The sequence below is a fragment of the Perognathus longimembris genome, chromosome 4 (genome assembly GCF_023159225.1).
Source record: "Perognathus longimembris pacificus isolate PPM17 chromosome 4, ASM2315922v1, whole genome shotgun sequence".
Classification (NCBI taxonomy): Eukaryota; Metazoa; Chordata; class Mammalia; order Rodentia; family Heteromyidae; genus Perognathus; species Perognathus longimembris.
In genome coordinates, this window is record NC_063164.1 from 45,492,267 (window position 1) to 45,505,710 (window position 13,444).

General features: G+C 36.4%; 1 protein-coding gene across 6 annotated transcripts in view; it reads left to right on the forward strand.

Annotated features, from left to right (window-relative positions):
- The window catches only part of Znf385b (zinc finger protein 385B), a 387,916-nt gene that overhangs the window by 272,987 nt on the left and 101,485 nt on the right, over positions 1-13,444 (forward strand). Inside the window, exon 1 of one of the 6 annotated variants that reach the window (XM_048345157.1) lies at positions 8,586-8,742. The exons of the other annotated variants lie outside the window; for them this stretch is intronic. The gene's annotated coding sequence lies outside the window, so the exon portion shown is untranslated. Of the gene's footprint in view, positions 1-8,585; positions 8,743-13,444 lie in introns of those variants that run through there. 6 annotated transcript variants of the gene reach the window in all.

Here is a 13,444-nt window from a genome sequence, read left to right on the forward strand (position 1 = left end):
AGTCTCATTTATTCATGGCCATTACCATCTATCTTTCTCCTAGTTGTGGAAAAGTGGGGCAGATGGGATGGAGAACTCATCCCAGTTCTTCTTAATGTGCCTATTGTAAGAAGAAAACCAATATCCCAGACTTAGCAGTATGCTCAGATCAAAGCTCAGAAACTAAATTTCTGCCAAGCTTACTCCTTTGTTTCCCTGTAATTGATTCCTCCATGTAGTTGAGTTTTTCTTTAGTCTTTCAGATCATAACCTATATCCAATCAGTCATCATGTCCTATTGTTTCTACCTCTTTCACTTTCATCCATATTCTTTTCTCACTGGCTGCATTTTTTCATAAATCTAGAAGGCTAACTGGTTCTGGCAAAAAGTAAAATCATGGGGCTGGGGATATAGCCTAGTGGCAAGAGTGCCTGCCTCGGATACACGAGGCCCTAGGTTCGATTCCCCAGCACCACATATACAGAAAACGGCCAGAAGCAGCGCTGTGGCTCAAGTGGCAGAGTGCTAGCCTTGAGCGGGAAGAAGCCAGGGACAGTGCTCAGGCCCTGAGTCCAAGGCCCAGGACTGGCCAAAAAAAAAAAAAAAGTACAATCATAAAGCATCTTCTTCCTCCTTCTAATCCTGTTCTACTAGAACTTGGATATCTCAGTTGCCCCTACCAGACTCATCTATAATTCCTGAAAGCAGACAACCTGAGGCCATTCTTAAGCCCACACAGACATCCACCTTAGGTAATGGATCTCTGAAACTGATCTAACAAGAATCCAGATATGCCCTTAGGGTCTGTAAGGCAGAAATTAATCTTAGGTATTCACCATGTAGCTTAGAAGAAGAGGGAGAAGAAGCCGTAGAGTCCATATAGGCAGATTCCCTTGGCCTGCCAAATGGGCAAACGAGACATGACGAGAGGGGTTGTGTCTGTAAAACTGATACTATAAGCAAAAGGAAAGTTTGGTACATGATGGGTCAGACATGTAATACTTCTTGGTGGCTGCTTGTGGCTTTTCTGTCTATATTAGTATTTTTATGGTACATATTAGTAATATCCAAATGACTCGGCAGTAAAAAAAGATTTCCCACTCTTGAGAGCATTCTTTCAAGCTAAAGCAGAGTTTTGAGTTGGTTTGAACTCTGAATTTTGCATTTACTGGTGGTAGAACCCTGAGCAATGTACTGCTGAATAGAAGTAACAAACTACTCCTCCAGGGTTGAAGTGCAAGTACATGAAGTTAAAGTCTTTAAGAGGATTAGCTCAAGTAAGCTCTCAATAGATCATAGTGCTGTCATCATCACCATAATCACAGTCATTATTTTTACAGCTGTTGGTCTTCATTGTCGGTAACTATTGTGATGACCTTGGGCAAGTCACACAACCTCTCAGAGCTTCAATTTTTTCATGTTATAAGGTATTTGGAACAGAGGACAGCTTATGCTTCTGTGCAGTAAAGATCAGGGAGTTTCTAGAATTATTAGTTTTGTTTACAATGAACTTGAAATTGTCTGGTTTTGTTGTAAATGGTTTATTGAAGTTAGCAACTATGTATATACTATTACTACGTAATCTATTTTGAGCAAACTTGAGTATGTGAAAACCTGAATCTTTTGCAAACACTAAAAAACTCTGTATTAAATAAGAAATTTATGAATTTATGAAACAAGCATTCATTTATGTAGTCATTTATTTTACTCACAGGTTCTTTAGGCATATTAAAATCAAATATGATTGATAAAAGGATACTCACTTTGCCTGCCATTTCTCAGACATATGCAGAGCTTTTTAAATCTCTTTGAATCCCAGAATCTTTGAGAACTAATTAAATCAGATTTTACTTTTTATGAAAAGTGATCATGACTGTAAATATTTGCATACAATTCCAGAAACTGGGTTGTTCACAGATCTTAAATTAGGAAACTGTGGAACAAAGCCAAAACAAAAATAATGCCAATGAAAGTGGAATATACAGAGAACTTGGGGACATTTCTCAATTTGGACATCAAAAACACCTGGCCCTTTCAGGATCAGAGGCAAAGAGAACTCTGTGCCAGACACTATGCATGTTACATTGATCTCCTCTTTCTAAAACTAAGAAAGACAAACATTTCTAACAAGAAAACCGAGCTCTAGTAGTAACAATCTCTTCGAGATCTCATCACTAATAAATTGTAGAAGAGAAATCTGAACTTGGATGTAGCTCAGAGACAACTACTACACTGCAATAAAAGACCCTAAATTTCTTCACATTTTTTCAACCCCCCAAATCTTTATAAAAGAATAGATCATAGAAATGCTAGGATGTCTCTTCCTATGGGCTTCTCACAAAGGACTTCGTTAAGCTAGCTTCATATGGACCATTGGTTCTTCCCCTCTCCCATGCTCTCTCGAGCTGGGCTGTCTGGCAGGAATGACATACTGCTGTTGGGATGGTACAGGGCAGGCTGAGCACTGAGAGATGATGGACTCTCTTGGCTGGACATGACTCAGAAATCCTGATCCCCTACGTGCCCCTGTAAAAGTTTCAGCTGACAACTGTCTTATATAGTTGTCAGCTGAGGAGCAGAGAAGTGGCCTGTCAGACTCAGAATGTCCCATTTGCCAAGTCTCACATGAGAAAAGTGAAGACAGGCCCCATTTGGAAAAGAAGACCTGCTTCCAGAAAGATTTATTACACAGGGGTCATGTTGCATGATGAGCTGTGCTCAGTCAACTGGACTCCTAGTCTCATTCATGTGTCAGAAGATGCATAATTAATATCTTTTAAAAGGAGAGAAAATGTGGGAGAGTGAAATAACAGCCTTTTGTACATGACAGACAACCTGAGTTTTACTGAAATTCTGTGCTTGGTGTGCTTGACCGTTCTTGATAAATAGCCTGACCCAATACTGTATGGAAACCATTGGGTTGGACTCTTTTTACATTAAGATGAGGTCTGCATTTCCATGTTCTAACTTGTCAAAATAGAGTGTTCATCAGAAGTTAGAAATATATTTACAGATCTGTTTTTGGTTTCAAGTCATTTCAAGATAGACTATCTTATCACCTCAGACTTCACAGCGTGTCCTAGAAAAATCATGCAGTTTTCACAGTGATATTAAAGGCATAATGTGATTTGGTATTTGATTTAGACTTTCCTTGTGATATTCCATATGATCTAGAACTGTTTTATCAAGCCACTGGCTGCTAAATATATCAGACCTTTATTTGGCAGTAATGAAGAAACTGAGAATGGGAGAGAAATATGTATATTTAGAAGTAACTGACATTTGATACGTTATTTTGCTTATATATTATGAATGATGAATGAGATAGTCTGCTACTATAAGATGGTACCTTCTTATTATATTAGCAAGCTAATTTAACCTAGTGGCAAAAATGTTGAATCTGGAGCCCAACTGCATAGATTTGAACCCCAATCCTGCCACTTGCTTGTTCTGTAACATTGGCAAAATACTTAGGCTGTGTACCCTGATTCCTAGTTGAGAGAATACGCACAGCCTCTGCCTCCGCCCCTTTCCCCTCCGCCTCCTTCCTCCTTCCTCCTTCCTCCTCCCTCTTCCATCCTCCCACCTCCCTCCTCCTCCCTCCCTTCCTCCCTCCCCCTCCTCCTCCTCTCCCCCCTCCCTCCCTCGCCCTCCTCCTCCTCTCCCCCTCCCCCTCCCCCTCCCCCTCCTCCTCCTCCTCCTCCTCTTCTTTCTCCTCTGCCTAACAGTCCTGGAGCTTGAACTCAGGGCCTGAACACTGTCCCTGGATTCTTTTTGCTCTAAGTTAGCACTCTACCACTTGAGCCACAGTGCCACTTCCGGCCTTTTCTATATATGTGGTGCTGAGGAATCGAACCCAGGGCTTCATGTATATGGGGCAAGCACTCTACCATTAGGCCATATTCCCAGCCTGCAAATTCTTCTTTTATTATATTAATTTGAACATTGGCTGAACTAATACTGAGTGTTGATATACAGTAAATGTTAATATAACAGCCTTTGTCAAACAAATGTGTAAATATGAACAATACACACTACTTTCAGATGGTTAGATGGTTTTTAAAATAAATGGTGATCTCTTCTTATCTTGAGAAAGTTCTAACTAGAACTGCTACCACTACTCCTATTCTTTTATATCAAATCTAAATACCAGTCAGTAGTCCCTTGATATCAACATGTCTGTGGGCTGAGGATGTCTGATTACCTACAAATGGAAATGTACACTAATTTTCCAATACATTGAATAAATACCACGTGTCATACCTGGCTTACATTTTTTTGTCAATTGTATGTCAGCTTTTCAGCTTTGAGGTAATATAATTCATTACAAGTGATTATAATGCAGGAAATCAAGTGAATGCTAAGTAAAAGCTAATGTATATGAAGTATTTCAAGTCATTTGAATACTTTCATGTCTTTGGAAAAGGCAGGGGAAAATACGGTCATTTAATCTTTGAAAATCTGCACTGAGTGCCATCAAGAGGACTGGCACTGTTTAGAAGCTGGCATAGAGCACTTAAAGAATAGTTATTGCTATCTTTGAGTCTGTATTCCAGCTGAGAGGTGGTAATGAACAGCAATCTCATAGATGGAGACATTACTAAGGAGGTGATAACTGAACCGAGGCACAGCTGAATTAGGAGGAGAGCTTTGGATATAAGCTGAAATTTAATCAGATGGTAACTGTGGGTCATAGAAGGATATCTCATTTACTTTAAGGTGCAGTAGGAAGCATTCTATTGGAAAAGCACAATCAGATTTGTCATTTTAAGCCATTTACTTGGTTGTATGTGGTGGCCCAATTATAGGACAACCTACTTGGTCTCAGGAAAACATATTAAGAACCTTTGCCTTAGGCAAATGGCATGTTGTCTGGGACTAGCATGGCAGTGAAGGGATAGAGCAATAAAATTTCAGTCTACATAGAAGGTTAAAACTTAATCTGGTAGTCCAGGGGCTATGGCCTAGTGGCAAGAGTGCTTGCCTCGTATACATAAAGCCCTGGGTTCGTTTCCTCAGCACCACATATAGAGAAAATGGCCAGAAGTAGCACTGTGACTCAAGTAGCAGAGTGCTAGCCTTGAGCAATAAAATTAGCTAGGGACAGTGCTCAGGCCCTGAGTTCAAGCCCCAGGATTAGCCAAAAGAAAAGAAATCAAGTAGTCCATATGTAGGTAGAGAGCTAAGGGAAAGATCAAGTCAGAACATTTACTAAGATCACACTTAAGTCCTGCCTTCACAATAAAACACTGTCTAGCCTTCAGAACCACCTTGGTCTCTCCTTTCTGTGCAGCAGGTGTTTGTTGAGCTCATAATACATCTAAGGACTGGCACCAAAAGTAAACCAAACAAAGATCCCTGCCCTGTAGAGGCTATATTCTTCTACTACTACTAGTGTTATATATGTACCAATAATTTTTGTTAAATTCTGTGACTTTGTATTGGTCTTTTACTGTTTTAGTTATATTACTTTTGTTCTCCACAGGGATTTCTCTACTATCATCTACAAGCCTCACATTTCACTTTACCATAATGTCTAGTTCAACAAAGGGGGAAAGAGGAAGAAAAATGCCAGTGAATATGTGTTTTCTTCATAGACAATATGTTTACAGGCTTGCCTCTATGCAAATTTGTGAAAAATCCTTAATTATAATTCAAGTCATTTGAGTAGCAATCATTTTTCCATTGAAGAAGGATTATATACTTATCTAAAAGTTACTTTAGAATAACAGACCTTTATAATGAATGTAATTAAAAGTTTGTCAATTAAATATTTGTAATTAAAATTGTTTTGTGGGGAGAAATCAGATAATGGAGCTAAAACTAAAGTTTCAAAAGCCACAATCAACTAAAAATCCAAAATGAAGATGAAAAGGCTGGATTTTGGAAGTTGAAAAAAATTCTGATTTTGGGAAACATAAACTCTAGAGTAAGGCCCATTTTCTAAATGGATCATTTATTATCAATTATAAATTAATTCCTTAAACAGATTTAAGTTCTTGCTTGTAATAAAAATGACAATTTAAGAAATAAGAAAATTGACTACTTGTTATAGCTCCCCAAGTGTGTCTTAAAAAAGGGGAGGAAAAATTCCACAAATTTATGGTTTTATGCTTTGCAAGGAATAATGAGTGAGCATCTTCATAAACACTCATAGGACTTGACTCATTTTCAAGAGCCTCTGTATTATTGTAAAGCTTATAATAATGTTGGTATTCAGGTGCCATTGCTGCTGTAATAATCCATCTCAAGCAGCCATCCTGTGTGTTAATTAAGCCTTTTACAACTATTAAAAGCTTTAGCTTTTATGACCATGTATGAGTTTGTTTCCATGGGAGAAGTTTCCTACTTTTCACCCAAAGTTAGGAAAACACCCTATTTACAAAGGGTCCTCTTAAACTTGTTTCTGTAATTTTGACAGTCCGGGCCAAGGGTATCTTAAGAGTCATGACATGAACAAAGTGATACCCTAAGACTGGGGGTATATGTCTATCAGATAGTGCTTTCTGCAATGAACATCTGTCAGACAGATGTCAGACACTGTCCACAGGTCCAAAGACAAGAAAAAAAAAAACCACTTAATGGATCTTGCCTTTGAGGGAGAATTCTGTTTAACACATTTTATAAAGTGTCAATAAGGAAATGGTTGGGGCTGGGGATATGGCCTAGTGGCAAGAGTGCTTGCCTCGTATACATGAGGCCCTGGGTTCAATTCCCCAGCACCACATATACAGAAAATGGCCAGAAGTGACGCTGTGGCTCAAGTGGTAGAGTGCTAGCCTTGAGCAAAAAGAAGCCAGGGACAGTGCTCAGGCCCTGAGTCCAAGCCCCAGGACTGGCCAAAAATATAAATAAATAAATAAAATAAGGAAATGGTTTTCAGCTAAGTTTGTGGTTGCTGAACTAGTCTTTGGAACCAGATTCTTTGCTGATGAGTTGGGTGATGATTGTGATGATAGTTTTCATCACTTATTAATAAACCTTCTAATGGTCCTAGACATGTTGCTAAAAGTTTACAGGCATTATTTCCTTCAAGTCCCATAACCTGTCCTGTCAAAGCACATTTTAAGATGCAGTGCCCAGAGTTTGTGATTCTCTACATCTAGAATGGATTTGGGAATTCGTGGAATTCTCAGAAGATACTGATGTAACTGATCTAGGGCCCATACTTTGTGTACTGCTGAATGAAACTGAGATTATTCAAGAAGTGCAGAGAGAGAGAAAGATTAGGAATTCACATGTCAGACCTGGAAATGTTCTGGGAAGTACTCCAAAAATCAGGCATGAGTTAAGGGTAAGCAAAAAAAAAAAAAAATAGAACATTGCCTAATTCCATAAAAGAAAGAAAATTGGGAAACTTTTAAATTTAAAAATAGCACAGCTATGACTATTATTTTATTTTTAAAAACTAAGTAGTATGTAAAAAGTACACAGTTATTATTTAAGAGAAACAAGTATAGCACTACAAGACTATTTTCCATTTAGAATATTTTATTGTTATTTATAACTTAATTGAGTTTATTGCCCCTAGAAAAATGCACCATTACAAACTGGTTTTATGTATTACCATTTTTATTACTGTATCTAATTATTCACTTAGAATTACCTGTCCCTTCTAGGTACTGTGCAAATCTGACACAAGATATATAAAATCTCTGAATTTGTGTAGGTGTGATTTGTTCTGTATGTCACCAAAGTCTTGGCTGTAGTTGGCAAATGTACCAAGTTGCACAATCAAAGTTACAAAATCCTTTCTGACATTTGCAAACATCTGTCATTTAAAGTTTCTTTCATTCAGTTAAACCACCACTAAGATAACTCACAGATATATCAATGGCTTTTAGCAAAACAGCTCTCTAATCATAGTCACACTGAGTCCTAATTCTTATCACACAGTCGGATACCACTAGTCAGAGAATGAAATATTAGGTATAGGAAAAAATGATGAATCATTTTAGATCTAAGCTGATAAAATTTATAATTTCACCATGCTAATTCCCTCATATAACTCAAATTAGATATTTGAATTTAAATTCATAAACATCCCTATTAATGTTACTAATATCAAATTGCTATCTGCTTTGATCCTTCTGAATTATTTGTTCTAAATTTTTATTTAAAATCTTAAACTCCATAAGCAAGAAATCAATATTTTTCAAGCTTAATAGCATACATACAAATTGATATATACTGACAGGATACAAATAAGATTTTTTTTGAGAACAGACTCCTGTTTGAAATAAAGATTGTTAAAACAGAAATTTACTTGCTTATCTAGGGAGAAATAAAAACAGTCCCTTGAAATCTAGGTGATACTGGAAATTACAAATTTTTATAATAAATAGCTATTTTGAGGATTATTTTGCTGGGAAAGAAGTAAATGTCTTAATTTTTTGTTTTACTTTTCCTATGTCACAGTACTGCAGTAGTAGTTTCTGAGTTCCTGGGAAATAGTAAGAGAAATTGCATGAAGAGAAATAGCTTGTCCATCTTTTAGGATATATTTGGTCTGGTGTCATCAGAAGGTAGCTTGCCTTCTCCCTGGAATCAAGTTGCAAACATTATCCTCAATAGTAATTAGAGCTAAGCAGCAATTACAGGACATATGATTTGTTCAGACGCACAGCCTGTTGGCTGTTTCTTAGCACCACATTTCACTGGAGCACCAAGTTGAAATGATGGAATTATTTATCTCTCAACGTAATACCTTGTGCAGTGCTTGAATGCAGAAGTAAACGTGGACTGTAATCTTAAAAGTGAAGGTAAGCATAGCTGACTGATCAGCATTTATACCTCAGAGAACATTGTTGAGAAGTATGTAACAAATATAAAATAGTTCAAATCCATTTTTGAGAAAAAAAGAGAAATAACAGAATGAAGGCAGAGAGATTGCTAATTTCAGTATTCCACTCTCTGAGATTACTTTGTTTTTCCTATTTCTACTTAAATTGTTATCTTCACTAACTATAAAAAAAAGGTGACTGATGTCCTGTATTTCCTACCTTTATTAGCTACTTTTCTTTTGAAGTTTATCTCCAAATAACAGCTAAGTAAAGAAAAAAAATGAGATTTCTGTTTAATCTAAGTATGTTAGGACCTTCTCTCCTTTTTCTTTTCTCTTCCCAGAAAGTATTTTAAACTGATGATTGTACATGTCCAAGAATCCACATGCCGATTGACAGAGTAGTGGCTGGTAGCCTGTAATAAAATTGACTGACATGGATGATTTATACCCTGGCCACATGATTTTTTTTATGATAGGCACGTTTCAGGCTGTAATGTTCCATCCATTTCTATTCAAAGCTCAATGGTTTCATGTTTATTTAGACCCTTGGGCATAGAAATCTCTCTGGAAACCAGGTAAGCTTAGCTCCTCCAATGGGAATATTTTCAGCTATAAGGTTGGTGTGTAGAGCAGATGTGTTTTTGTGTACAATAAGTATTTGTGAAATTCTTGTTTGTTTTAAAGTTATCACTTCACTTCTCTCATCTAAGAAATCTTTTTTCTTTCACATTTGCCATTTATAAACCTGAACAAATATTACAGTTAGTAAAGGACTTAAAGTCTCCAATACAGGAAGATGTTTTTATCTCATAGTCTCCAATGGGATTTCAGGTGGTTTGGAAAATTTTGAAAGAGCATCAACTTATTTAGTCTGTTTCATTGGTGGACTAGTGGTGTAAACACTCTTTAGTAGACTCTTGAAAAAAGAGTAAACACAAAGCACATTAACTTTTTTCAAAGTTCTAGAGACTGTGATTTGTCACTACTTAGTGCAAAATGTTTCTCTCCATACTGATTACCATTGGCTGGGACCTGATTTGGAAAGAATATTTTTCTAATTCTATATATCCACCATTGGTTTCATTTTATATGTTTGTTCTTCGTGGAATTATTGCTTTGTGTGCAGTTTTCTTCATCAGAAAAATATGGGGAATTGTTAGCCATTTAAGAGTTTAGAAGATAATTCACCACCCATAAAATCAAGTAAGAAGCCTATGTAATAAATATAAAAAGAAAAAATCTCAGTGCTCTGCAGTGACAAAGTGTATAATCCAGGACATGATGCTGAATTTCTGGAAAAAGAAATTCTGCCGTGCACTTACATTTTTCATCTTTTTATATGTACAGCACATACCATTGTGGGATCATATATAAAAACAATTATCAGATGTTGCAACTGATGTATCTACTTGAGACATAACTAGAGATATGGACTAATTTGTTACATCTTTCCTAATCCTTGCATAATCTATTTCTTAAAATTTTAGAAGCTAATAATGAAACAAGATTGATACAGTATGGCTGCAGATTAAGGAAAAGGATGAAATTTTTTGACTATTTATTAGTTCCCCAGCAGTATTATGATGAAAGATAGAGACAAAGAGACAAGAAAGACAGATATACACACAAACACACACACACACAGAGTGAAAGACAAACACAAACACACACAGAGATAGTAATGAGAGAGATGAGCGATAAGAGGAAGGAAAGATGAGTGAGAAAGGAAGACAAAGAGATAAGAGAAAAAAGAGATATTATAGAAGATATAAAGCTATACAAAAGAACCTAAGTATGAAAATATATAGAAACTTCAATTTTTGAAATTTGGGTTCTTCATTTCCTTTAACAGGAAACATATTTTCTTAAATAAACTGAGCAACAGGTCCATTTTTATAAATTGTTTTCTTTTAATAGGTGTCTTTTCAAGTAAAGGGAGCTTTAGAAGCTTGTTGAAATATAGAAGACAAAGAATCAGAACAAATGTCCAAAATAAGTATTTTTCCAATCTAATTACTACCGTATAAAGATTGTCACTGAAAATGAAATTCAGGAGGGGTAAGATACCTTATTAAAGAATCATTATGGCTTTGGATTTTGTTGTTCATTGAAAGTGGGAGTTCACTTTTCAAAGCTGCATATCTCCTATGTTTGATTTTGACGTAAGTCTAGTACTTCAGGTAGAATTTTTGCTATATGTTTAAATTTGAGTAAGGGTTATGTGCATTTAACTGGGTAAGGGTGATGTGCATCTAACTGCTTTCTTCATCCATGATGACATTCTTTCCATAGGAGTCTTGACAAAGCAGAGTAAAAATGTGCTATTTAGTTTACTTCTAAAATGGAGCCTGAGATAGCCTATAGTTTTCATCTAATACAGGTCCTGATTCACTTGCATTGTTGTCAGGATCAGTGATGAAACTGAAGTTTAGTGCCTCCTCTTTATCATGTTTCTTCCCTTGTAGCAGTTGTGTTTAATGTCATTAAAAAGAAATAAAAGTTAAAAAAAAGAAAGTGGAAGTTAATTTGTAAAGTAAAAACAAATTAGGAAAATTACTCAGCTTTATAAAATACCGTGCCATTTACAATTCATGGATGAAACATGTCACAAGAAATAAGCCAGATACAGAGAGAAAAATACTGCAAGATCTCACTTGCATGTAGGCTCTTTTTTAAAAAGTCACCTTGAAACAAAATAAGAAGATGGTTATCATAGTGGGAGGAGATATAGAGAAATGTGTACGAAGTTGTAGTTATACAGGATGAATACATAAAAATCAAATGTACTGTATGCCTACTACAATTGATGTACTTTTGTATAGTAGAAATTTTCTGATAGTATAGTTTAGGTGTTCATATCACACATGCAAGAGTAAATATGTAAAATAATAGATTTATTAAACTGTTTATGCATAGTAATCATTTTATCATATGTTGTCACTTTACATTTATATAATATTTTCCTTTTTTTCCCAGTCCTGGGCCTTGAACTCAAGAGCCTGAGCACTTCTTTTTCCTCAAGGCTAGCACTCTACCAAGTGAGCTACAGTGCCACTTCTGGATTTTTCTGAATATGTGGTGCTGAGGAATCGAACCCAGGGCTTCATGCATGCTAGGCAAAAACTCTACCTCTAGGCCACATTCCCAGGCCACCACATTTATATGTATTTTTTTTCAAAGCAAGCACTTTTAATACAGATAGAACATAATAGTCAAATTATAAAAATAGTACAAAGAAATCCCATCATTAAAAAAAAGCTGGCACAAAGTCATTGTAATGGTACAAAAGTAAACATGACACACAAATACACTGAACCTGGGGCAATCCTTTATGATGAGTCACTTCCAATACAGAAAATCCTAGTGTGTTCATTTTAGGGTCTTAGCTGATATGTTTTTCCTATCACTAATGTCCCAGAAGCTGCCTTACATGATTGAAACACTCAGTAGCATCAATTTCCAGGATGTCAGAACAATGGCAGAGTTTCGAGAAGCAAACCCAGGCACTAGCTCAGTCTGCTAAGTTTCCACTTAAGTTCCTTTAGAGTATAAGCAACCACAGGTTACAGACATCCTGTGTTGCTCGGGGTACAGGTGATACCACATTGTCTCCCAATTGCCAAGCTTCTATGGTTTGGAGTTGTTAGTGATCTAGGTGGTTCCTATTCAGAATGCTTTTCACTACTTCTGTCACACAAGGAAAAGACGAGATGGAGAAAAACACACTAGTAAATTCTAGGAACCACACTAATAAATTCCAGATACAAAATTGTTGTTAATTCTAGTCCACTTTAAAACTAAGGCAAACGTAGTAACCTTTCTTTCCTTTCCAAACCCTCCATCACCCTTTGGCCCATCTTAATTTAACCCAGTACAAACTTGTTAAAATCTATGCTCACCAATTCATACCAAAGTTCCAAAAGAGGATTGATGGTTTCACTTGTATTTGCACAGCATTTTTTTGGCTGTGTAACCTTAGAAGAAAATGGTCTTTACCCAGAAGAAAAAATGCTTCTTGGAGGACAGAGGACCAAGAAGAGGAGCCTCTTCTATGATGATTGTCAGGATTGTAACAGTCTACTAGACTTCTTTTTCTTGAACACCCTATAGTTTATTGTAATTACGGTGAACAGAGGTCAACATACAGAGTTACAGCAGTTTTTTTACTATTTCTATTTATTCTCCAACATGAGCAACAGCTTTTTAATAGCTTTGAAGTTTTGGTTAATGTTTAGTTAACCAGAGGTGGGTATAGAGGGCACTAGCCAAACAAATATTAACTGTGTTTCTTTTACTTGGACTTGCTTAGGTGGGGGAGGAGTACACCTTTTTAACAGGATAATTTTAAGGATATTTTTAAAGGATATTTTATGTAAACAACTGCCCCCTTCACTTCTTACATGTACATAACTTAAATATTGAATGCATGAACAGAAATTATCTAATACTAGAGTACAAAACATTTTGTGTCTATAAACAGTCACTCTGAGCCCAGAGACCAAAGTTCCACTGGGCTTTTGTGTGAGCACAGTCCTAAAGCCAGCCTAACTAGGTCCTACTGTTTTGTTCTCCCTAGTAGAAGTGACCATTACTTAGAAAACTGTGTTCAGATAGCATTATTCTGATAGTGCTTTATTATAAAATCCCTAATACAAGTGTGAATGTGCCTCCCGCCATGT